General features: G+C 38.0%; 1 protein-coding gene across 4 annotated transcripts in view; it reads right to left on the bottom strand.

Moving 5' to 3' along the window:
* Positions 1 to 26,164, bottom strand: part of CNTN6 (contactin 6) — a 304,698-nt gene that overhangs the window by 234,166 nt on the left and 44,368 nt on the right. The gene's annotated exons all lie outside the window — the stretch shown is intronic.

Consider the following 26,164-nt stretch of genomic DNA (forward strand, 5'->3'; position numbering starts at 1 on the left):
CTTTCACTATTAGAATTTTGAGTTTAATTGCTTTTGAAATGTTAATGAGGACTAAAAACATTCAACGAACTCCTGTAATGCTGTTGTTTCCCTTACTTTTTATTCTATCCCATTAGAAATAGGATAAAATATTACTCTATCATATATGTATTAACAGTGATTTTACAAATTTCATGGACTTTTCTAAGTTTTTTTTATTACTATTTTTGAGAATATATTCATTAAGAAACAGGACCTTTCCTAACATTATGAGAACTAGAACTAATTTTGTACTACAAAACATGCAAGAAATGAATTTCTGGAAGTATTGTCTTTCAAATATGACACACGCATTTCCTATGGTGTTACATCATAATTTTCTCTAAATTATTTTGACAGTTAAGCTATCCAGTGATAAATGAAATTAAGGTGAAGTGTTTTGTGTTTTTTACTTCAAAAGAGAAATCTAATAAGGAGACTCTTAAAACTCATGATCTCAAAAATATATATGTGGAATAAGTTCAAAATAGACGCAACTAGGTTACATTTGATAAAATGATTATATAGAAATGATAGGACCCTTTGGGAATTTTTAAATTACATATATATATTTCTTGTAACTTCAAATATTTTTGGAAATATGTGAACACTATTGTGATGCTAGCAGATAATGACATTTTGAATGTTTCCTGATACGTTTTTAAATTTTAAAACCCTTTCTTTTCTTTCTGTTGCTAATTACTTCAACTAAAGTAAAAAACTGTCTATATTCCACTTTAAGTTTTTGTGAAATCTAAGTTAAATGCTTTCAAATTTAATCAAGGAATAAAAAATCCAAAGGAAAATAATATTCAATCCCACCGTCTTATGAGAGATACAAACATTTAACAAAACAACAAAATCAAACACAGATATATACATTATTGAATGTTTATGTGTGGTAAGTATGGTAAATGTTTTGAACTGAAAAATGAAATCTGGATGTATGGGATGAGGTTCAAGTAGCATTTCTGAGCTGAAACTTGAAGGACAGGTAGCTCTTAGCCAGTCCAAGAGTGGGTGTACAAGGTATGGGGATGTAGGGCTGTGGTGATTAAGATGGGTTAAGAAGGAGGAATGAGACTAACAGTCTAAGCAAAAGGGAAAAAGTAAGACATGGTCCTGAGGCAGGACTAAGGGTGCATTTTCAAAGACCTAAAAAAGAACCAGTTTCATGACATCAGAAGGACAATGGCACAAGACAAGTTTGGAAAAGGAGAAAGAGGCTCAAATATGCAAGGCCTGTAAGCCATGTAAACAAGTATGGGTATCATACTTTCAAATTATAATTTAGGGTTTTAAGCAGGACCGAATCAATTTAATTTACATCTTACAAACATCACTCTGGCTGATGTGGAGAAAGGAAGGGATAGACTGAAATAAATTAAGAGGTTACTTTTGCAGTCTAAGAAAGGGATAATGGTTTTGATCTAGAGTAGTGGAATCTAAGATAAAGATAATGTGATCTGTGAATAATCTTCCTTCCTGTAATCTCTTGTCTTTTCCATGCATATTACTATTACACACAAAATTATCTTTCTAAAACAAAGATTTGGTTCGATTATGCCAGCATTCTCAAATCTTTGATCATTCTCTATTGTATAATTATCTAAAGTTTTTGGAATTGTATTCAAGAACATATATAATGAATTTCTAACTCTTCTTTTCCAGCTACATTACTTCGTAAACACCTCCAGTATAGGCTTAAGTATCTACTCCCTATTTACTTTGCATATGTATCATACATTATCTCCATATGGATGCTCTTTGACTTGCACAGAATTCCCCACCTGAGCCTACCTCTCCTTTAAAAGCAATGCAATGGTAACATGACAATACATCTCTATTTTTCCCTGACAGTTTCTGTTTATTGAAATGTCAAAGCACAACTCAGAATAGTACCCTTTCCTCCTCCAAAAATGTTCTAGTACACAAGATCAATTATAGGACCCACTTATTTGATGGACATTGGTTATTTCTCCAACGCAGCAATTTTTTCCCCTTCTTTCGATTAAAGCTCTGAGACTTTCTTTTGAGGAACCACTTCTCTAAACACACTCAGTCCATATTACTGGAGTGGGATTGCCTCCACCTTCCAGCTTCAGAGATGAGGATGTAACCAGGGCCTTGTCAATCAGAAATCCATTTACCTCACTACAGTGTTTTATAAAAGGAAGAGCACATAAGCCAAACCAATCACAATCAAAACCATGACCTCTGTCAATATCATTAAGATGATTAAGTTGCAGGGACTCCTGGGTGGTTCAGTGGGTTAAGACTCTTCCTTCAGCTCGGGTCATGATCCCAGGGTCTGGGATTTAGCCCCACATAGGGCTCTCTGCTCGGCAGGGAGCCTGCTTCTCCTTCTCTCTCTGCCTGCTGCTCTGTCTACTTGTGATCTCTCACTCGCTCTCTCTCTCTGTGTCAAATAAATAAATAAAATCTTTTTTAAAAAAAGATGATTAAGTTGCTAACATAAAAATTTGTTGATGCAATATAATATAATATTTCAGAAGGGCTGTCTTAACCCAATTTTGTAAATGTGGTTAAAAACTCTCAATTCCCCTTGGAAGACAGTTTACTAAGTCTTCACCCCAACTATTTCTTTTATAGGATCCAATACTCCTGGGTTATAGTGCACACAAACCCAATTTCTAGCAGTGTCTGGATACCTAACACTCAGGAATGGTTCCTTCTTCCTTGGGCTGGTATAATTATTCAAAATATGCAATGACACAGAAGCCCACAAAATCTAGCTAACCCCACTCCACCCCACCTGATATCCATGAGTTGCTTCCTACTCTCCCACCTGGCTTTTATCCTGTCCCTTGGTACACTCCCCTGCAAGGCTCTTGTCTCATCTCAGTCTGTAAGAAACAAGAGGTCTGCTTCATCCATTACAGTTTTATATATCTGAGTATTATTGTGTTTTGTTTTGCCATTCAAAAAACCTATAATCATACCTGATACCATGAAGTTATGAAACCACCTGCCATGCTTACATCCCTGGAATTTCCAGATGTGAACCAATAAAATGAAATTTTTGCCTAATCCAGTTTGTGTTGTATGTTTATCTCTTGCAACCAAAATCATTTGAATAGTACCTTCATTCTTCACCCTGAATTTATATGAAGTGTTTCTCAAAGACACCAGAACAAACTGATAATCCCCGAGACTTGTATTTATCAAAGTTTCCATTGCTTTGCCAGAATTTTCATCCCTTACCTTGAAGATAACACCATATGTCATACTTGCTAATAATACTTGGTATGGTATGTAATGTAGAGCTCACAGTTATTCCATAATTTGTGCTTGGTTTGTATTTGATAGCCAAACAATCTAGTACCACTAAGAAAAAGACTAAACTCGGAACCTAGAGACATTGCTTCTACTATTGTCTCTTTCACTTAATCAGCTTAGTAATGTTGAGTGATTCATTTATAATCACACTGACTGCCATTTTCCCCTTATGGAAATGGAGGGGTTTAACCTAGAGATTACCTTTATGTTTGTTCCAGCTCTAATATTCTAAAATTGTTTTATTCAACCCAGCATATAACTTCATAGCAAATATTTCTCTTTACCATCCTGTATTGAGCAAAAGTCTAGGAAATATTTTATATGGCAAAACTCTATAAAGATAGATTAATAGCTATTATTTATACATTGGTTGTCATTTGTACAAGTTCCATTTTTAAGAGTTTAAATTACATGAGGAAAGAGAGTACTCTGACTCAATGAAAGCCATCTGAATTAGAAGGTTCTGGTTATTTACTCACAGCCAAATAGCCTAGAAATATTCAGTAGGTAAAATTTATGCTTGTCACTGACACACAAAATAACCACAGGCATTATTTCTAGGTTCCTAGAACCCTAAAGATCATTTGAGGCAAAATAAAGGAGGCCAATATATAAACTTAAAAGAATTTCCAGAGCTCTAAAAAAGTTTCATAAATGCATCACCAGCATTTCATTTTAGGTGAGGTTTATTTGGCCATGTAATCTTAAATATCATTTTGACCTGGAAAAATGGTAGTCTTGGTTCATGACCCAATTGCTAAGATCACTATTGTATTTGTACTGAACACACTTTGTCCTCTCTAGGCTGTGTATATTTTCTTTTGCTCTCATGGACTTTCTCAATGCATAAATATTAATTTCACACTTCAACAAAAGAATATGCATAAGTTCACAATTCATTTCTTGTAATTCCAAAATATGTATTTTTTAAATCTCTGAAAGTTAAAATATCTTTGTAAGTTGGATGGGAAAATTCACTGGGTGGTAAAACCTGTCCTGAGTTAATGTGAGGTTGTTCAGTCTGTTTTATTCAATTTATTATGAGTATTTACATGTTTTGCTGCTGAATCAGAAATGGTTGACAGAGCCGTTGCTCACTGGAGGTATTGTCTAAATACATATAATATTATGCCACAGTGTCCTTTATTTTTTTTTTTTTTAAATTTTACTTATTTACTTGAGACAGAGAGAGAATGATAAAGAGAGGATGAGAGGGAAGAGGTCAGAGGGAAAAGCAGACTCCCTGTTGAGCAGGAAGCCCAATGCAGGACTTGATCCTGAGACTGCAGGATCATAACCTGAGCCAAAGGCAGTTGCTTAACCAACTGAGCCACCCAGGCACCCCACAGTGTCCTTCTAAATGCTAAAATAGGGATCAGCAAACTACAGAATGATGACAAAATTTGGCTTCCTGTCTGTTTTTGTAAATAAAGTTTTCCTGAAACCCAACATGCCTGTTTACTTATGTACTGTATATGGCTATTTTTGTGCTACAAACAAAGGCAGAGTTGAATAGTTAAAACATATGAGACCAAAATGATCCTCAAGAAAATATATATTATCTTGCCCATTACAAATTTAGTTTCTGCACGTTTTTCTGCTCAACCTTACTCTAATACATTGTAAGCTCTAAAATATATTTGGCTATAAAGATTTCAGGTAAAGGATTGTGGTACTACACTTTTTTAACCCTATGTATGTACACTCAGCAAAAATATAATCTGTTTAGCAGAAAAAAATGGGTCCTGTATTTTGAAGTAGCTTCAGCCAGTGAGTGTCCTGCCTTAAACTGACCTCTTTGTACTTTGTGTTGTTGACAAGCATCTGAACCTAAAAAGCAGGTAAGAGAAGAATCAGAAACAATTGCTGTGACTGTGAGGTCACACACAACATTAAGTATTCTTAACTCAGACAATGCTAACAGTTTCTTTGAATGGTTCAGAATGACTGCTTTTTTAGAATTGGAAAGCCATTACTCAATCCACTCTTAGCTATAAAACCGTTCACCAGTCTATGAATTGCATACAATTGCCAGTAAACCAGGAATTAATTAGGAAAGCCAAGTATTGGCTAAACTGCAATCAGAAATTGGGGGATAGGGGATGTTGTCATGTTCAACTGTGGCATTCCAGCAGATATGGGAGACAATAGGATTTATCAAAAGAGAAAGATTCTTTTCCTTTTAAAAAAAGAGGTTTCCAACTTCTGTTTGCACTGGGAACTAGGGACAGCAGCTTTAAAAAGAAAAAAAGGTAAGGTGAAGGAACCCCAGGGGATTCAGTTAGTTAGGCATCTGACTCTTGGTTTCAACTCACATCATGATCTCATGGGTGGTGGGATTAAGCCCTGCATCAGGCTCTGCACTTAGTGGGGTATCTGCTTAAAAATTCTCTTCCTCTGTGCCCTGATCTCTAAAATAAATAAGTCTTTTTTTTTTTTTTTTTTTTTAAAGTCAGGATGAGTGTGCATGTGTAGCTCTCCAATAAGCCTTTGAAAGGGGCTCATATAGGATTCTAGCAGGTATTCACCTACCATACTCTGGAGCTTCAGAGAGTGCTTAAGATGACTTAACATATGACACTGAAGGACAGAAGGAAAATATGGGAAGTTATTCTTGTCCAACTCTCAATCTGATTCTCTTCAATAGTAAAGATAATGTAAGTCATACCGGTCTGGTGATGGAGAATTATGTTCATTAATACACTCTCTATAGAAATTCTCAAGTCAATTACAAATTATAACTGTTCCTTACCCCTTCTGTACTATCTGAAATGATTTTCTCACTTTGATAGAAAAACAAAGTCCTGATACTACTGAATGGCTTGGTGATTGGTATGGCTCTAAATACAGGGTAATAGAATGGCCCATGCAGGAATATTACTTAAAATATTGGCCAACTTCTCTCTCTAATCGAGTCTCACTTATGTTGCTTTAGCATGAAAGAAAACCATTGTTGAAAGTGCATTAGTCCTAATGGGCTTTATTCTTTCTCTACTTACAGCAACACTGCTCTGACATTAAAGAATTTTGTAGCAGAGATCAAGATCCATTATCAGATTGTGTATTCATCATCAGAACAAATGTGCTCAGCACTAATTGCCCTTTTGTTTTTAATTGACCAGTTAATTAACTGTATCAGATGAATTAAAAATCCCAAATCCATTTTCTTCAGGTACATTCACTGTTGTATTTCAGTGTGATCAAATTCCACAGACGGACAGAAGAGAATATGCTTAACAATTTTTACAACAGATTTCCAACCTCAGCATTCATGGAGTTATTTACTATCAAACTAAATCAATAATAAATTAAAAGATGAAATATTTATGATGTGAAAAAAATCTGGCTTGGAATAGGAAACCCTAAATGCCATTAAGTCAGGCAAAGTAGCAAGATAAATTATACCATCACATTCTTTGTTTTCAGAATATAATGCTATCACTTATGATAATTGTTATGCCAGCTCTCAAAATAGGCAGTCATAATAGATGATAGATTAGTAGAAAGATATAACACAGCTTGTTTAATGCAATCACAGAAGAAGTATTACTTCTTTTCTTAGAGGAGGCATGATTACATGTTAAGTTGCTAACAGCATGAAATAAATGCAAATATGTTTGTTATGAAAATAGAATCATTTGCACATTTTTGTTGTCATTATTAGAGCAACCAAGCTGTAGAAGTCAACTCAGTCTTCAATATAGTTGATCTCAGATGACTTTTGGTTGAGGAGTCTAGCTGAAAGAGATTAGTGTGGACAAACTGATTTTCTAACTACTAAAAAATCATACTTTCAATGGATGCATAATTTAAAGAAACTGTATAGATGAAATAGGCCAGCCCTTTGCTTGCAAGGATGAGGACACTGAGGCCTAGAGCAGGTAAATGTTAAATTTCAGTTCAGTTCAGGTCCTAGAACAGACTTGGGACTTGCTGGCAAACCCTGCCAGAGGGTTCTCTTTACTAGTTATTCCTTTTGATCTATGACTCAGGGCATGCCATCCAAATCTAAATAGCTTCAGCTTCTGTGGGTCCATTTTCCCAAATGTAAAATGTGGGTAATTGTACTTCATAGTAATGCTCTTGGTGTTTACATTAATCAAAATAAGAGAATACAGGAGGGGTGATACTAGTTTGGAGGCTTAGTAATGTCCACTCTCCCCTCCCCTAAAGGGTGACAAGAAATATCTGTTCAGCCAAATCCAAGTTTATTAGACTTATTGCAGAAAAGGAGAATATAACTTGACACAGTCTTAGCACTACCTCAAAAGGGGAAGTTATGGATGATATATATGTAGGATTTTGTGGCCTGAGCTGAGTGATTTTAAAGTTGTTCTTGCAAGACGAGAATCTGAGTAGGACTGGGCACAGTTTATGGAATAATAGCTTTAGATGGATGGGCACCAGGAGGTGAGACTCTTGATGTGCGTCTTGAAATGTAAGCTTTATCCTGTAGAAGCAAATACTTCCTGAAGCAAATAACTAAGTGATTTTTTTTTTTTTTCCTTTCAGTATCATTTAACACAGGGATAGGAGTATGCCAGTTTTAGTTCCTGTATAATAGAACGGATGGATTGCTAACCAACCGTGAAAACAGAAGTTGGGAAACTTTTTCTATAAAGGATCAGACAGTAGATACTTTCAGTTTTGCAGATCTTTTGGCCTTTGTCACCACTACTTAAACCGACTATTGTAGCATAAAAACAGTCATACACAAGACAGTCACAGATGGAGTGGCTACATTCTAATAAAACTCTGTTTACCAAAAAAACAATCAAGGACAGAGTTTAGCCCGAGGTTGCAGTTTACCAATTCCTGACTAAAGAATGATGGAGAGTAGTGTCTAGTCATTAAGGTATTAGCCCAAGTCTACTGAATATTTGGCTAATCTCTGGAATGAGAGAAAGCTGAGAGGGATAGTAAACATATCAGATACCAAATTTCAGAAATACTGGGATTACAAAGAATGAAGTGCATGTATTTATTCCATTATTTTTAATCCAGATATTTTTGAACTTTGCTACTGTATAAAATTTACATATAATAATGGTATGTATTATTTTACACACACACACACACACACACCTATACATACCCACATATATACATGTTAAACAGACAGGAGCAGATTATTTTTCTTTTCATTTTTTGAAACTTCATTACAAATTAGCCAAAAAAATAATCAAAACAGGAATATTTATAAGAAGATCCCATTAAAACAGATATGGGTGTGAAGTATTTTTGTTTTGTTTTGAGGAAAGTATAAAATCTGGGGAGCAGTATTAGAGCAGCAGAGACAGAAAAAAAAAAAAAAAAAACTTTTACTTCGTTCTGTGCCTAAAAAAATTTCATTAGACTATGAGAATTTTTTCAAAAAAATTTTCTGTTTTGCTACATTTTTCAAAGTAAAGAAAACAAAATAAAACAGATCAGTATAGGCCAAAAAATTACCTAAATCTAATAAATCATATTTAATAAGATATATATTATGTCTTACATTTAGGTTTAAAAATTGATCTACTTACTTAGAATTGGAGTGGGGTGGGGAAAACTGATTCTATATCAATTAATGCTTATAAAAGGACACAACATCACTTTGGGGTGATTCTGGGGAAACATTTTTATTTGCCTATTTTTTTACATAGTTGTCAAAAATCAAATATAACCAAGATTGCATTAATAAAAGCATAAGTGGTCAAAACAGGGGAGGTGTTATTTCTGTCTTAACCTGCATTTATGTAACCACATAGGGGACTGTATTCTCTTCTAAACATCCTGGTTGAAGAGGAATTTTGACAAATTGAAACTCCCTTCGGGGAGCAGGGCAAGGATGATGAAGTGCCTAGCAACTTACGAGGGTCAGAAAAAAGAAATGAGTGTGTTTAGCCTGGAGAAGAGAGGTTTAGCAGGCAGAAAAGAGCCATCTTCAAATATTTGAAGGGCTGTCTTGTGGAAGAAGGATTAGACTTATTATTTGTGTCTCAGGAGAGCAGAACTGTGACCAAAGGGTAGACATTTCAGGGCAGCAAATTTCAGCTTAGTATCAGCCCAGAGCATTTTAACAAGTAGAATTGTTTAGCCAGTGGTTAAGTGTACTGGCTTTAAAACCTAGACAGTCTGGGCTTCTATCTCACAACCTACAGATACTTAATAGCTTTGTGACTTTAAAGAAAGTAAAATAGCCTCTCTGAGTCTGAATTTCATGATAATTGTAATCGAAAAAGTATTATCTACTGCGTGGGGTTTATATGAGTATTCCACGAAATTGTTTCTACAAAGAGTAAAAGTAAAATGTTTTCTCTTTGAGATACCAAGTTCTTTATAACTAGGAGTATATAAGAGTAGCTGGATAACACTTTTTCTGGATATTATAGATGGCATTTTTGCATCATGGAGAAGGTTCAATCAGATGGCCTCTTAAATCCTTCTAAACTTGTAGCTTTTTAATTCTGTATCAGAGTGGGAAGCCAGAAATCTTCTGGACCAGGGTTCCTTAGCTCATGGTTCAAAAGCTAGATTATTGTAGCAGAATATTTACACAGGGGGAAACCCCTATAAAGATGGACATTTGGGTTTCTCTTTAAATATCTCAAGAGATATTTAAATTATCTCACACCAGTCCAAATGGCTAAAATGAACAACTCAGAAAACAGCAGGTGTTGAGGAGGATGCAGAGAAAGGGGAACCCTCTTACACTGTTGGTGTAAGTGGGAATCCTGTTGGTGGGAAAGCAATCCAAGTGGCTATATACAAGATATAGCCACTCTGGAAAATAGTACGGAGATTACTCAAAAAGTTAAAAATAGAGCTACCCTATGACCCAGGAATTGCACTAGTACGTATTTATCCAAAGGATACAAACATAGTGATTCCAAGGGGCACCTGCACCCCAGTGTTTATAGCAGTAACTTCCACAAGAGTCAAATGACAGAAAGAGCCCAGATGTCCACCAAGAAACAAATGGATAAAGAAGGAGTGGTACATCTATATAAACTAGAATATTACTCAGCCATCAAAAAGAATGAAATCTTGTCATCTGCAAGGATGAGGATGGAACTAGAGGGTATTAAGCTAAGCAAAAGAAGTCTGTCAGAGAAAGACAAATACCATATGATTTCACTCACATGTGGAATTTAAGAAACAAGATAGATGAACATAGGGGAAGGGAAGGAAAAATAAAATAAGACAAAAATTGAGAGGGAGGCAAACCATAAACTAAACTCTAGGAAACAAACTGAGGGTTGCTGGAGGGGAGGTGGGTCAGGGGGAGGGATATTTTGGGTGATGGGCATTAAGGAGGGCACTGAATGGAATGAGCACTTGGTGTTATATGCAGCTGATGAATCACTAAATTCTGCCTCTGAAAGTCATAAAACAGTATATTTTCACTAAATTGAATTTAAATAAAGAATTTTTTTAAAAAAATCTAAATATCTGGCATCACTGGATCCACTTTTCCACACAGTAACAATACAAGAAAAATGCATTAATGACAACCAGTTTCGGGAGTGCTTGGTCCTTTTCCACTGTTTGCCTGTGTCTGGGGGCCCTTGATTGTTTCAGACCTATCCTCACTCTACCACCTGCTTGGTCTCTACCATCTCTGCCTGACACCACCTGGGTGAGATAGCTGGAAGCAAAGTCCTTTTGGACTATATGACTGCACAGAGAAATAGAAGGAGGAGGAGAAAGAATGAGATACCAGGAGGCTGGCTGAAAGGGAAGATCACAGGAAGAAGAGTAATAAGACTTTTTGAAAACTGACTAGGCTCTATGCCAAGGATTGTATATGCACTGTCTCATTTAATTTTCTCAGCAGTCCTACAAGATATGTACAATGACTGCTTTCCCTGTACAGTTGGGGGGACTAAAGTTGGAAGGGGTGAGGAATTGAACAAAGTACAGCCAACTAATCAGTGGCAGAAGTCCCTCATTTGACCAGTAACTGGTTTGAACCTTGAGCCTGTGCTTTTTACCACAATGGTTAATTTTATAGACTTTACAATTTTGCCTAAAGCTGGCTCTGGGAGATGCAGCTCAAATTTCTTTGCATTGAAAAAGAAAGATCTCTCCCTATTAGAGTTGCAAGCAGATGATTTCTCCTTCATTGTGAGTAATCTGAACTGTTATAAACTGTTATAACTGGTATAAAGCACTGGGCAAGGGTTCCCACCATGTGCTTTTCAGGCTTAAAAAAAATAGCATGCAGTAAAATATTATGCAAACTACAAGGTTAAATAAGGTAAACAAAATCCTGCAGGATTTTTCACTGTCTCTGCTACTCGAAGGTATATACATTTTGAAGAGAAAGGTATGGTACATAGTGTTGCTAAGACTTCCAGGATCCTGAGATTCTGTTTTCTACTGTACTTTTCCTAGGGTGAATGCCCCAAAGAAGCACTTTGGGAAAACTTGATCCGGGCAAAAGAGCCCTGGACCAGAAAAGGAAAGGTCTCCAAGTCCCATCTCTGCCAATAGCTACTGATACAATCTGAGTTAAGTCTTAACAACCTCTGTTCCTAGGTTGCCCACAGTAAATATTGGGACAGTAGTATCTGTCCTCCTGACTGCTCCTAATTTTTGTAGGGATCAACTAAATAAAGGATTTGAGAGAGCTCTCTCAATTGGAAAAAGTCCAAGATATAATCAGGGATTAAATGACTGAAATGTCACTCTCTCCTGCATAACTGATCAGGAAAATTGGCTGGATTCTAATCACTTTTATGCCAATCAGTGATTTCTCTGACCACATTTAATCGCATGTCTTCTCTTTTTAATGTCTGGATGTGTGAATTTTCCGACCTACCTTTAAGGGAATTATGAAAAGAAAATCTATATATTCATATTATCATGAATACATTAAAACTATGCAGTTGTAGGCTCTCTGCTGAGAAAGAACATACTTTCTTCCAGGCTATCCATTAAGGGAGAAAGGGTGAAAAAATAGTGAACACTCACAGCAGGATGTACACTGATTCCATTCTGTTCCCTTTGACTAAGGTTCATGGTCCCCGGCCCCTGGACAATTGGACCTTTTGCCTTCTCTTCCATCAACCTGTCCCCTGATATGTGCTCCTATTGGCAGTCCTGACCTCACAGAAATAGGAGTCGACTCAGGAGGAAAATGCAGTTGCCTGTCAACACTGTTCCTACAAAAGTCTGGGAAATTCCTCAGCTACTGAAGGGTAGAATTTTGAAAATAATAAAAATAAAAAGGAAAAAAGGAAAAAAAAATAACTCATTTGGGAACAGGCAATGCCATTACACCTCAGTCTCGTAAGGGCTCCATTCTTTGCCTTTTTGAAGTTACAGAAATGGGGATCAGGCTTTTTGTTGAAGGTGTGTTATTCTCATTAAATACAGTCTTGAGAGGAGAGACTGTGGCAAGAGGCATGGGGGACCGACCTCATTCCCAGCCCTTGGCACCTTCTATTGCCTTTGGAGATAGCATTTGCAGGTAAAACAAATGCACCTATTGACCTGATCAGACATTTTCCCAAGGGGAGGGCATTAAGATAGTGACACAAATTTCCCCTATTTCACGTATGTTCCTTGCCCCCTTACTAACAGGACTTAACTGCCTTCTAATACTTAAAATTCATGTTCCTATAAGTAACAGCCACTTTTATAAACTGATCTAAAGTGTGAAAGGTGCTCTCTCAAATAAAATGTCTCACTACCAAGAAAAAGAAAGTAAGGCTCAGAGAGATTCACAAACTTTCCCAGACCCACAAAGGATAAAGTGTGCATACTCTTTTAAAAGCACTGTTTTCTATAATGTACCCTGTAGTGACTTGGGACAAAACTGTAAGCCTAATCTGTATCCAGATCTATTCCACTGTGGGCTATTAACAATGGGGAGGTAGTTAAGAAAGGATATGAAGAACCATACTCAGTGCCTTCTGCAGAAGGGTAGACTGGCCCAGCTCAGGTGCGGGGTGGGGTGCGGTCGGGGAAGGGGGATATTGAACCGAGGAATCTAAATGGGTCAGAGAGAGTTCACCACTGCCTGTAATCAGTGACGTAATTTCAGTGAGTTCAGCAACATTTTGAGTTTCTGAATTCTAAACTGAGATGAGAGAGCAGGCAATTCAACAGAGATAAGTAGGAGGGAAACTTCCAAATAATGTAGCAGTACTTCAACTATTATTAGGTCAAAAGCATATAGATATATATGCCTGAGCTGGAACTTGTACGCAGATCTTTTGATTTCAAGACGAGGGCCCTTTTCATATTATATAAAGGAAGCACAGGATTGTTGTCAGCTATCTGGATATATGTGCTTGGAATTACTCTGGAAAGAATATTAATTGGTTTCTAACATAGGAGACAGGTTGAATGTGAAGGTAACTTGGGGAAAAGGTCTAAGGAAGGAGGATCTGTAGTGAGAATAAAAGTAGAGTGAGTGTTGTTCTTAAAGATGGCATTGGTTCTGTCAGACCATCCATCTCTGAAGGGAAATAAGAAAAATAGTCATTGACTCAGTGGCTCTGTGGGCTCCTCAAGAGAAGGCAGTAGTAGATAAGAGTCCACACTTTGCAGCCAAGCTGCTCATTCTAGTCCAGCCTCTGCCTCTCACTAGGGGAGGCACTTGGTACAGGTTACTTAACTCTTCTGTGCCTTAGTTTCCTCCTCAATAAAATGAGGATAATAATAATAGCTTCTTTACAGGTTTTAGGTGAGGACATCTTAATTCTATAAACTGCTTAAAAGAGAATCCCAGGGACGCCTGGGTGGCTCAGTTGGTTGGGGAGCTGCCTTCGGCTCAGGTCATGGTCCCAGCGTCCTGGGATCGAGTCCCACATCGGGCTCCTTGCTTGGCAGGGAGCCTGCTTCTCCCTCTGTCTCTGCCTGCCATTCTGTCTGCCTGTGCTCGCTCTCTCTCCCTCTCTCTCTCTGACAAATAAATAAAATGTTAAAAAACAAAACAAAAAAAATCTTAAAAAAAAAAGAAATGTTTAAAAAAAAAAGAGCATCCCAAATGAAGTCAGGGCTCAAACAAATAATAGTCACTATTATTACTGTCATCGTTATCATCATTATTAAGTACCAAAAAACCCCAAATTTGAAAGATCGGGTCATTTCCCAGGATGCTTCTATCTTTGATTATGTTGGTCTATCTTCCCAGAATTTTCTAACTTAAGCATTCTGCCAAGAGCTTATAACTTTTATTCCATGAAGATTTTTATTGTAACTTAATTTAGAAATGCCTTCATTTTCCTTTCAATTTCTAATTGATTTATCTTTAATGGAAGGAATAAATGAGGCATTTAAGGTCTGTCTGCTTTTTCATGATGTATTTTTCACCATCTATCTTTCAGGGTTGTGTCTGTATGTGTATATGCATGTACATTTGTGTCCTTGTAAACAGGAGGGGTTAAGTTACATTAACTCACTGAGTGAGTGGGTGATTTGTTGGTACTTATGAAACCTTAAATGTATTTCAGGGTGTTATGGAAAAAGTGATCCATAAGGAGTAATAATTTTGAGTTACTTTTCTCTTTGTTATCTTGATAGAATTTAGCACAATCTCCTTGAAAGGTGATACACTAGACCATTTAAATAAGGAGAGTGAACAGAAGTAAGTAGGCTTAACCTGGACTACATGCCTTCAAGTAACTGAACATTTGAGAATGAGAATATATGTGAGGAAGAATTCTTTTTTTTTTAAAGATTTTATTGATTAATTGATTGATTTTAAATTTTATTTATTTATTTGACAGAGAGAGATCACAAGTAGGCAGAGAGGCAGGCAGAGAGAGAGGGGAGGAAGCAGGCTCCCCTCGGAGCAGAGAGCCCGATGTGCGGCTCGATCCCAGGACCCTGGGATCATGACCTGAGCCGAAGGCAGAAGCTTTAACCCACTGACCCACCCAGGCACCCCTAGTAAGAATTATTTTTGCACTAAAGTGACTCCCAGTAAGGATGGCATCACCATATCTTTTTTTTCTTTTAATTTTTTATTTTTTTAAACATATATTTTTATCCCCAGGGGTACAGGTCTGTGAATCACCAGGTTTACACACTTCACAGCACTCACCAAAGCACATGCCCTCCCCAATGTCCATAATCCCACCCCCTTCTCCCAAACCCCCTCCCCCCAGCAACCCTCAGTTTGTTTTGTGAGATTAAGAGTCACTTATGGTTTGTCTCCCTCCCAATCCCATCTTGTTTCATTGATTCTTCTCCTACCCACTTAAGCCCCCATGTTGCATCACCACTTCCTCATATCAGGGAGATCATATGATAGTTGTCTTTCTCTGCTTGACTTATTTCGCTAAGCATGATACGCTCTAGTTCCATCCATGTTGTCGCAAATGGCAAGATTTCATTTCTTTTGATGGCTGCATAGTATTCCATTGGGTATATATACCACATCTTCTTGATCCATTCATCTGTTGATGGACATCTAGGTTCTTTCCATAGCATGGCTATTGTGGACATTGTTACTATAAACATTCGGGTGTAGTGCCCCTTTGGATCACTACGTTTGTATCTTTAGGGTAAATACCCAATAGTGCAATTGCTGGGTCATAGGGCAGTTCTATTTTCAACATTTTGAGGAACCTCCATGCTGTTTTCCAGAGTGGCTGCACCAGCTTGCATTCCCACCAACAGTGTAGTAGAGTTCCCCTTTCTCCGCATCCTCGCCAGCATCTGTCATTTCCTGACTTGTTGATTTTAGCCATTCTGACTGGTGTGAGGTGATATCTCATTGTGGTTTTCATTTGTATTTCCCTGAGGCCGAGTGATATGGAGCACTTTTTCATGTGTCTGTTGGCCATCTGGATGTCTTCTTTGCAGAAATGTCTGTTCATGTCTTCTGCCCATTTCTTGATTGGATTATTTGTTCTTTGGGTGTTGAGTTTGCTAAGTTCTTTATAGATTCTGGACACTAGTCCTTTATCTGATATGTCTTTTGCAAATATCTTCTCCCATTCTGTCAGTTGTCTTTTGATTTTGTTAACTGTTTCCTTTGCTGTGCAAAAGCTTTTGATCTTGATGAAATCCCAATAGTTCACGTTTTCCCTTGCTTCCCTTGCCTTTTGCGTTGTTCCTAGGAAGATGTTGCTGCAGCAGAGGTCGAAGAGGTTGCTGCCCGTGTTCTCCTCAAGGATTTTGATGGATTCCTTTCGCACATTAAGGTCCTTCATCCATTTTGAGTCTATTTTTGTGTGTGGTGTAAGGAAATGGTCCAATTTCATTCTTCTGCATGTGGCTGTCCAATTTTCCCAGCACCATTTATTGAAGAGGCTGTCTTTTTTCCATTGGACATTCTTTCCTGCTTTGTCGAAGATTAGTTGACCATAGATTTGAGGGTCTATTTCTGGGCTCTCTATTCTGTTCCATTGATCTATGTGTCTGTTTTTGTGCCAGTACCATGCTGTCTTGATGATGACAGCTTTGTAATAGAGCTTGAAGTCCGGAATTGTGATGCCCCCAACGTTGGCTTTCTTTTTCAATATCCCTTTGGCTATTCGAGGTCTTTTCTGGTTCCATATAAATTTCAGAATTATTAGTTCCATTTCTTTGAAAAAGATGGATGGTACTTTGATAGGAATTGCATTAAATGTGTAGATTGCTTTAGGTAGCATAGACATTTTCACAATATTTATTCTTCCAATCCATGAGCATGGAACATTTTTCCATTTTTTTGTGTCTTCCTCAATTTCTTTCATGAGTACTTTATAGTTCTCAGAGTATAGATTCTGTGTCTCTTTGGTTAGGTTTATTCCTAGGTATTTTATGGTTTTGGATGCAATTGTAAATGGGATTGACTCCTTAATTTCTCTTTCTTCTGTCTTGCTGTTGGTGTAGAGAGATGCAACTGATTTCTGTGCATTGATTTTATATCCTGACACTTTACTGAATTCCTGTATAAGTTCTAGCAGTTTTGGAGTGGAGTCTTTTGGGTTTTCCACATATAGTATCATATCATCTGCGAAGAGTGATAATTTGACTTCTTCTTTGCCGATTTGGATGCCTTTAATTTCCTTTTGTTGTCTGATTGCTGAGGCTAGGACCTCTAGTACTATGTTGAATAGCAGTGGTGATAATGGACATCCCTGCCGTGTTCCTGACCTTAGCGGAAAAGCTTTCAGTTTTTCTCCATTGAGAATGATATTTGCAGTGGGTTTTTCATAGATGGCTTTGATGATATTGAGGTATGTGCCCTCTATCCCTACACTTTGAAGAGTTTTGATCAGGAAGGGATGCTGTACTTTGTCAAATGCTTTTTCAGCATCTATTGAGAGTATCATATGGTTCTTGTTCTTTCTTTTATTGATGTGTTGTATCACATTGACTGATTTGCGGATGTTGAACCAACCTTGCAGCCCTGGAATAAATCCCACCTGACGTGGTGAATAATCTTTTTAATGTACTGTTGAATCCTATTGGTTAGTATTTTGTTGAGTATTTTCGCATCTGTGTTCATCAAGGATATTGGTCTATAGCTCTCTTTTTTGGTGGGATCCTTGTCTGGTTTTGGGATCAAGGTGATGCTGGCCTCATAAAATGAGTTTGGAAGTTTTCCTTCCATTTCTATTTTTTGGAACAGTTTCAGGAGAATAGAAATTAGTTCTTCTTTAAATGTTTGGTAGAATTCCCCTGGGAAGCCGTCTGGCCCTGGGCTTTTGTTGTTTGGAGATTTTTAATGACTGTTTCAATCTCCTTACTGGTTATGGGTCTGCTCAGGCTTTCTATTTCTTCCTGGTTCAGTTGTGGTAGTTTATATGTTTCTAGGAATGCATCCATTTCTTCCAGATTGTCAAATTTATTGGCATAGAGTTGCTCATAGTATGGTTTTATAATAGTTTGTATTTCTGTGGTGTTAGTTGTGATCTCTCCTCTTTCATTCATGATTTTATTTATTTGGGTCCTTTCCCTTTTCTTTTTGATAAGTCGGGCCAGGGGTTTATCAATTTTATTAATTCTTTCAAAGAACCAGCTCCTAGTTTCATTGATTTGCTCTATTGTTTTTTTGGTTTATATTTCATTGATTTCTGCTCTGATCTTTATGATTTCTCTTCTCCTGCTGGGCTTAGGGTTTCTTTCTTGTTCTTTCTCCAGCTCCTTTAGGTGTAGGGTTAGGTTGTGTACCTGAGACCTTTCTTGTTTCTTGAGAAAGGCTTGTAACACTATATATTTTCCTCTCAGGACTGCCTTTGTTGTGTCCCACAGATTTTGAACCGTTGTATTTTCATTATCATTTGTTTCCATGATTTTTTTCAATTCTTCTTTAATTTCCCGGTTGACCCATTCATTCTTTAGAAGGATGCTGTTTAGTCTCCATGTATTTGGGTTCTTTTCAAACTTCCTTTTCTGGTTGAGTTCTAGCTTTAGAGCATTGTGGTCTGAAAATATGCAGGGAATGATCCCAATCTTTTGATCCCGGTTGAGTCCTGATTTAGGACCGAGGATGTGATCTATTCTGAAGAATGTTCCATGTGCACTAGAGAAGAATGTGTATTCTGTTGCTTTGGGATGAAATGTTCTGAATATATCTGTGATGTCCATCTGGTCCAGTGTGTCATTTAAGGCCTTTATTTCCTTGCTGATCTTTTGCTTGGATGATCTGTCCATTTCAGTGAGGGGAGTGTTAAAGTCCCCTTCTATTCTTGTATTATTGTTGATGTGTTTCTTTGATTTTGTTATTAATTGGTTTATATAGTTGGCTGCTCCCACGTTGGGGGCATAGATATTTAAAATTGTTAAATATTCTTGTTGGACAGACCCTTTGAGTATGATATAGTGTCCTTCCTCATCTCTTATTATAGCCTTTGGCTTAAAATCTAATTGATCTGATTTAAGGATTGCCACTCCTGCTTTCTTCTGATGTCCATTAGCATGATAAATTTTTTTCCACCCCCTCACTTTAAATCTGGAGGTGTCTTTGGGCTTAAAATGAGTTTCTTGGAGGCAACATATAGATGGGTTTTGTTTTTTTATCCATTCTGATACCCTGTGTCTTTTGACAGGGGCATTTAGCCCATTAACATTCAGGGTAACTATTGAGAGATATGAATTTAGTGCCATTGTATTGCCTGTAAGGTGACTGTTACTGTATATGGTCTCTGTTCCTTTCTGATCTACCACTTGTAGGCTCTCTCTTTGCTTAGAGGACCCCTTTCAATATTTCCTGTAGAGCTGGTTTTGTGTTTGCAAATTCTTTCAGTTTTTGTTTGTCCTGGAAGATTTTTATCTCTCCTTCTATTTTCAATGATAGCCTAGCTGGATATAGTATTCTTGGCTGCATGTTTTTCTCATTTAGTGCTCTGAATATATCATTGGCAGCTCTTTCTGGCCTGCCAGGTCTCTGTGGATAAGTCAGCTGCCAATCTAATATTCTTACCATTGTATGTTACAGACTTCTTTTCCCGGGCTGCTTTCAGAATTTTCTCTTTGTCACTGAGACTTGTAAATTTTACTATTAGGTGACGGGGTGTGGGCCTATTCTTATTGATTTTGAGGGGCGTTCTCTGAACCTCCTGAATTTTGATGCTCGTTCCCTTTGCCATATTGGGGAAATTCTCCCCAATAATTCTCTCCAGTATACCTTCTGCTCCCCTCTCTCTTTCTTCTTCTTCTGGAATCCCAATTATTCTAATGTTGTTTCATCTTATGGTGTCACTTATCTCTCAAATTCTCCCTTCGTGGTCCAGTAGCTGTTTGTCCCTCTTTGGCTCAGCTTCTTTATTCTCTGTCATTTGGTCTTCTATATCACTAATTCTTTCTTCTGCCTCATTTATCCTAGCGGTGAGAGCCTCCATTTTTGATTGTACCTCATTAATAGCTTTTTTGATTTCAACTTGTTTAGATTTTAGTTCTTTTATTTCTCCAGAAAGGGCTTTTATATCTCTCAAGAGGGTTTCTCTAATATCTTCCATGCCTTTTTCGAGCCTGGCTAGAACCTTGAGAATTGTCATTCTGAACTCTAGATCTGACATATTACCAATGTCTGTATTGATTAAGTCCCTAGCCTTCGGTACTGCCTCTTGTTCTTTTTTTTGTGTTGAATTTTTCTGTCTTGTCATTTTGTCCAGATAAGAGTATATGAAGGGGCAAGTAAAATACTAAAAGGGTGGAAACAACCCCAGGAAAATATGCTTTAACCAAATTAGAAGAGATCCAAAATCGTGAGGGGGGAGAAAGGGGATAAAAAGAGGTTCAAAAAGGAAGAAAGAAAAAAAAAAAAAGAAATAAGAAAAAAAAAAGAAAAGAAAAGAAATAAAAAAAGAAAACACCTAAGAAATATGTAAAAAAGAAAATATATATATATTAGATAAACTAGTAAAAAATCGTTAAAAAAGAAAAAGGTAACAGTTAAAAAAAAATTTTTACCTGAAGGCCAGAAAAAAAAACCAAAAATTGAAAAAGAAAAAATTAAATTAACTGCAAGACAAAAAAAAAATCACAGGGAAAAAGCCATGAGTTCCGTGCTTGGCTTTCTCCTCCTCTGGAATTCTGCTGCTCTTTTTGGTTTTGAAACCGCACTGCTTGGTAGGTGAACTTGGTATGGGCTGGATTTCTTGTTGATCTTCTGGGGGAGGGGCCTGTTGTAGTGATTCTCAAGTGTCTTTGCTCCAGGTGGAATTGCACCGCCCTTACCCGGGGCCGGGGTGAGTAATCCGCTCCGGTTTGCTTTCAGGAGCTTTTGTTCCCTGAGCGCTTTCTGTAGAGTTCCGGAGGACGTGAATACAAATGGCGGCCTCCTGGTCTCTGGCCCGGAGGAGCCGAGAGCCCAGGGCCGCCCTCCTCAGTGCGTCCTCAGAGAACAGCGCCCAGTTACTCCCGTCTGCCTGACCTCCAGCCGCGCTCCGAGCTCACTGAGCCTGCGACCGGTTCAAGGTAACACCGAGCTGCGAGCTTACTGTCTGCTCTGTCTCTGTAGCCGGCTTTCCCGTTCCAATACCCGCAAGCTCTGCGACACTCAGATACCCCCAACCCTGCGGGACCTGAGGCCACACTGACCCCGTGTGGGCTTTGCCCCAGGTAGCCTCTGGAGCGATGTCCCTCAGCGCAACAGACTTTTAAAAGTCCTGATTTTGTGCGCGGTTGCTCCGCCACTTGCCGGGAGCCGGCCCCTCCCCCCGGGGTCTATCTTCCTGTCGCTTTGGATTCACTTCTCCGCCGGTCCTACCTTTCAGAAAGTGGTTGTTTTTCTGTTTCCAGAATTGCTGTTCTTCTTCTTTTCAATCTGCCGATGGATTTTCAGGTGTTTGCAATCTTTAGATAAGCTATCTAGCTGATCTCCGGCTAGCTGAAGTAGTCTCAGCCTGCTACTTCTCCGCCATCTTGACTCCTCCCACCATATCTTTTTTTAACCCATGTGTCTCATATGACATCAATGACACAATCGATCTTTAGGTCCCAGAAGAGGTGCATAACTTCCAGAAAAAACAATGACTTCAGATTCTGCATGTGGATTTCCAGTGGCTTAAAATGTCTTCCATTTGCCTTCCCAAATGTAAAATGGTACCCAGGTACAAGACATTTTTGGCTTAATGGTTACAAACAGAGTTTAAAAGGATATGAGTTTGAAAATGTATTGATTGTGTTACCCGATGTTATTCAGAGGTGTTAGCGTCAAAGAAAATATAAGCACAGCTGCATATCTCACAAATTTCAGGCCCAATCTGGTTGTCAATTCCCAGAACATTCTAGTTTTTCAGGGAACGTGTACATATAAATAAGCTAAATGCATGTGGAAAAGCACATACATCTTTTTTTTACAAATCACTTTTTTTCACTCTACCTGACATAAACTCCCTGATGTCCTGGCCAGAGTAGTATTTTTGGCGCAATATTTTTCCTGATTTCTCTATTGCCTCCTGGGGATCTGCCTTTCAAACATCTAATATGAATTTTCTCATGAATGCCAATGATATACAGCTACATTTTTCCTTTAAACTTTTTATCCCTCAGGCACTCCAAGTACTCTGTGACTACTTCCAAGATATCTGTAAGTAGATGAATAGCAATTACTTGTAATAGAGGGTAGAAAAGGCAAGGGCATTTTTATTGGTTCTGGGAAGATTTAACTACGTTGATACAGCATTTACTGAAAATCCCCATCACCCCCAGAGCATGATGAATGACCACCTCCACCTCAGTTCTGCCCCGGGAGATTCCTGGGTACAAAGTGCCCTGAGGTCTTCCTTGCCACACAGAGAAGTTTGTCTCCATTCATTCTCACATGTTAACTTCACTTGAGTTTAGTGAGCAGTGAACACTTTATTCACTCCCAATTCAAATCAAAATAAAGGTTTAATTTGCTTCCCTGTCTTCTGGGGCTAATTTCCCTTCATTGAACACTCATACTTTCATTAACTCAAGGAGAACAACCCCCTAAGCAGCTTTTGATTAGACTCTGAAGGACTAACTGTTCCTGTGGAAGCTTGCACATAGCTCCCACCAGCATTTACAAGAACATCCCTTTGTGTACCACATATCCCCAGGCAGAACAGGCTACGGGATGTGACCATCAGGCTTTATGTGACTAGTGGCTCATAATTCACACTCTACCTACTTCTGAGCTCTTGTGCTGAATTTCTAGGATACCTACCATAATCCTCCATCTCCCCTGCAGACTTACCATTCACAGGTAGAATACCAAGACATCAATTCCTGCTAAGTGCCAAGAACTTTTATCACATAGAGCAGATATCAGAGCAGGCTTTAGCAAAACTCAGTTTTATGGAACATTTCCAGGGTCTGCCTCTTATGTTAATGGGTCAGTCTTGCAGCTGAGAAAAGCAGTTCTCAATTCCTTTGCTGTTCTTTAAATTCTATGATTTCAAGTTTATTCTTTATATTCAAAGAATCTAGAGACAGAGCAAAATAATAAGTTCTATCTTAAGAAAGGACTTAATCTCCTCAAATCTTAACTGAGTTCCATTTGTAACAGATGTTATAAACCTGCTTAGAGAAAGATGACATATTTATATGTTGACACAAAGAGGCATAGGCTTACCTGTATATGTGTGTACCTTTTCATATAGGTGGATTAATTTCTTTATCAAACATTATTTTCTTGTTTAGAGTTCCCCTCAAAGTAGATCATGAATTAAGGATTTGAACTCAAGAAGATTTTTGGGGAGGTGATCCCAAGAAACAATAGAAGAGAAACAGATGATTCAGAAAATGAGAACAAAGATTTGTTATCAGGCCTATTATCATTGTGGTCAACTGAATCTCAGTGTCTCTGGGAAATACTGGGTACAGAACAATGTACAGTTATCCCAACTGAAGGGCACAGAAGATAGGTATTTATTTATTATTTCCCCATCCATTATTGATTGAGGGTTGCTTCTGGGAGCATTAACTCTCAGGCAGTTCTAGTTTGTCCTGCATGGAAGAAAGCATGTTTCTCACATGAGAAAGCAGTCAGAGATAGGTTTCCACAGTATTAGCTAGTCATCAAGGTTGTAGTGGTGAATCTTGAGGATGGGTAGCAGTGTGGGAAATTCACTTAGCAAATGGACAGCATCAACTATAATTATTAAACTTCTGCCATCTGTTAGACATCAGGTTAGCTATAAAGTACAGTCAGTACCTTTTATAAAGATTGGACTTTAGCAAGGATTTTTCGTACTAGCACACCAAGTTTATTGCTATTAATTAATCTTCTTGTTTTGCAATTGGCTTTTTCATTAACTAAAGAAAAGATAGAAGAGACAGGACTTTTAACAGATTAGTCACACTAAAAATTAAGGTTTGGCCTTTAAAACCAATTTTTAAATGCCACATAAGGAAACATATCTCTGTCTACCTAGACATGTGTGTGTGTCTGAGTGTGAGAGAGAGAGAGACATATGTTTATTATATATATTTATTCAAAATTATTTAGTATTTAATAAAGGTAATGATGAAAATTGAAAAAGAAGACAAAAGTTATCTTACACAAATAAACATGGCCTGATGTAATTAGTTTCCAAAAGCATGACCTGGGACTTGAAATCAATACTGATAAATACACAGAAACTCAACTCTGAGAGAGGCAAGATGGCGGAGGAGTAGCAGAGTATAATGACATCAGATCCCAGGAGTTCAGCTAGATAGGTATCAAACCATTCCAAACACCCACAGGAGATAGAAGAGAGGAAGAGCAACAATTCTAGGAACAGAAAAATTGACCACTTTCTGAAAGGTAGGATGTGTGGAAAAGTGAATCCAAATCTACAGGAAGATAGACTGCAGGGGGAGAGGCCAGCAGTGAAGCAGTGGAGCACAAAATCAGAACTTTTAGAGGTCTGCTCCACTGAGGGACATCACTCCAGAGGCTAAGCAGGGGATGGTGCCCTCGTGGGGACAGTGTAGTCTCAGATGCCATGGGGTCACAGAAAGATTGAGGGTATGTGAGTGCGGCAGAGCTGCCAGGTATCTGAGCAGGGAAGCCCACTACAGAGACAGAGCCTAAGAGTGAGCTTTCAGATCGGGGTTACCTTAAACCATGATCCCAGACACAGTAGGGGGACCCGACAAGTGGCAGATCCAGGGAGACTCACATTCCTGTTCCAGAAGGAGCAGCACGGCAGGATATCTGCTGGGTTTGGAGACTCGGGGTGGGGCTGTGTGCCAGAGACAGAAATGCTCAGTCACAGGCCAGGCGAGCTCAGAGTGTGGCCTGAGACCAGGAAGACAGGAGTGATTGACTACTTATCTTTGGGGGTGCACAAAGGAGTGGGGCCGCGAGCTCTTGGCTCCTCCAGGCTGGAGATTGGAAGGATGCCATTTTCATTCCCGTCCTCCAAAGCCGTAAGGAAAGCATTCAGGGAACAAAAACTCCCAGAGTGAACCCGAGCAGATTTACTTATCTGGGTTCCTGGCAAGGGTGGTGCAATTCTGCAAAGACAGTTAAGAATCACTGCAACAGGGCCCTCCTGCAGAAAATCAGCAAGAATATCCAGCCAAGACCAAACTTACCAATCAAGGAAACAGTGGAACTCCAGGGCTAGGGGAGAGTCATGAATAGAATTCATGGCTTTTCCCCCATGATTCTTTACTCTTGCAAAGTTAACGTTTTTAGTTTGTTTGTTTGTTTCTTATCCTATTTTTTTTTTAACTTTTTGTCTTTCCTCTTTTAACAATCTTTACTAGTTCATTTAAGCAACATCTTTCTAAAATAATTTTTTTAAACTGTCATTGTTATAGTCATATTTTAACCCTTCATTGTATTTAATGTTTTTGTTTGTATACATATAAGGTTTTTCTTTCTAAAAAATTCTGGGATAAAAATTCTTCTAATAGATCAAAAAATACCCTAATCTAGCACATGGCTTTGTTCTAGTCTCCATCCTGAACACATTCCCTCCTCTTTGTTTTTTCTTTTCTTTTTCCAACCAACTTATCAATTCCTTTCTTACAATTTTTAAAAAAATTTTCATCTTTACAGTCATATTCCATCCCTTCATTGTGTTTTCCTTTATTCATATGTGTGTGTGTGTATGTATTTTTTTTCTTTCCTTAAAATTTTGGGAGGTAGTTTCTTCTAAGAGACCAAAATACACCCCAAATCAAGTGGGTGGCTCTGTTCTATTCACCAGTTATATGTGTGTGTGTGTGTGTGTGTGTGTGTATGATTTTTTTCTTTTTTTTTTTTTTTTAATTTTTGTTTCTTTTTTCCCCCTTTCTTCTCCCCCTGGTTTTGGATCTCTTCTGATTTGGTTAGTGTACATTTTTCTGGGATCTTTTCCACCCTTTTAGTATTTTATTCTCTCATTCATATATTCTCATCTGGATAAAATGACAAGGCAGATAAACTCACCACAAAAAAAAGAACAAGAGACAGTATGGAATGGCTAGGGACCTAATCAATATGGACATTGGTAATATGTCAGAACTA

Source organism: Mustela nivalis (assembly GCF_964662115.1).
Source record: "Mustela nivalis genome assembly, chromosome: 1".
NCBI classification, from domain to species: domain Eukaryota; kingdom Metazoa; phylum Chordata; class Mammalia; order Carnivora; family Mustelidae; genus Mustela; species Mustela nivalis.